Below are 878 nucleotides of genomic sequence, written 5' to 3'. Positions count from 1 at the left end.
AACTCACGAGAACACATCTAAACACAGTTGTGATGTGTCAAAGACAATCTCTACTTTGTTTTAAGAATACATATTAAAACTTAACAGTTGTCTTATTTTCCATGGAAAGAGAAGAAGGCAAAAATAATATTAAATCCAAGGAAATCTATTATGTCAAAGAAACAAAACATAACAAAGGCAGAAGGACATATTTTTCAACCAATTCACTGTAGAGAAGAGAAGTAAACTTTAAGCAGCATCTGCTATTATCTTAGCCAGATTGATGGTGCATGAATTATATAAAATGAGATGAGATAGAATAACAGTGTGAGGTAAATGTTAATTGGGAGGCAAGTGAAAATTTAAAATAAACAAGCTAGATAGTGTAAAGAGTGTTATAAAATAAAATACACATCAACATAACTATAAGCAATATTCATTAAACTTAAAGAAAATGGATAATTCAAAAAGCAAATTCTAGATATAGTGGAAACTTGTGTGTGTGCACTTGGTGTCTTAACACAAAGCACCCTTTAAATATGATAACATCTCAAAATGAACAGGAGTAAAGCATTATAGTCAGGTGGTCTAAGGTTGGCCAAGCAGCTAGCACAGCACAGTGGCTAGAATCTTGAGACACTGCTACATGGAAAAGTCAGGGAAATTTAGAGCAATTCCCAGGAGATTCAGCATTCAGCAGTGTAGCAACAAAGATTCTAGAGAAGAGAGCACCGAAGGACACTGACAAGGGTCCAGGAGTGTTGGCAACAGTGACACAGTGAGTGTCCAGTAACAGTGATGCCCATGTAGTGTCCAGGGCAGACAGTTCCTGACGACATTCTTGCCTGCACCTTGCCCACCATTTCTCTTGTCACCTCTTGCAGTCTAGTTCCAAAGCC

Source organism: Otolemur garnettii, unplaced genomic scaffold (genome assembly GCF_000181295.1).
Source record: "Otolemur garnettii isolate 467f Iridium unplaced genomic scaffold, OtoGar3 scaffold00059, whole genome shotgun sequence".
In the NCBI taxonomy this organism is placed as follows: Eukaryota; Metazoa; Chordata; class Mammalia; order Primates; family Galagidae; genus Otolemur; species Otolemur garnettii.
This window is presented reverse-complemented; position numbering follows the sequence as displayed.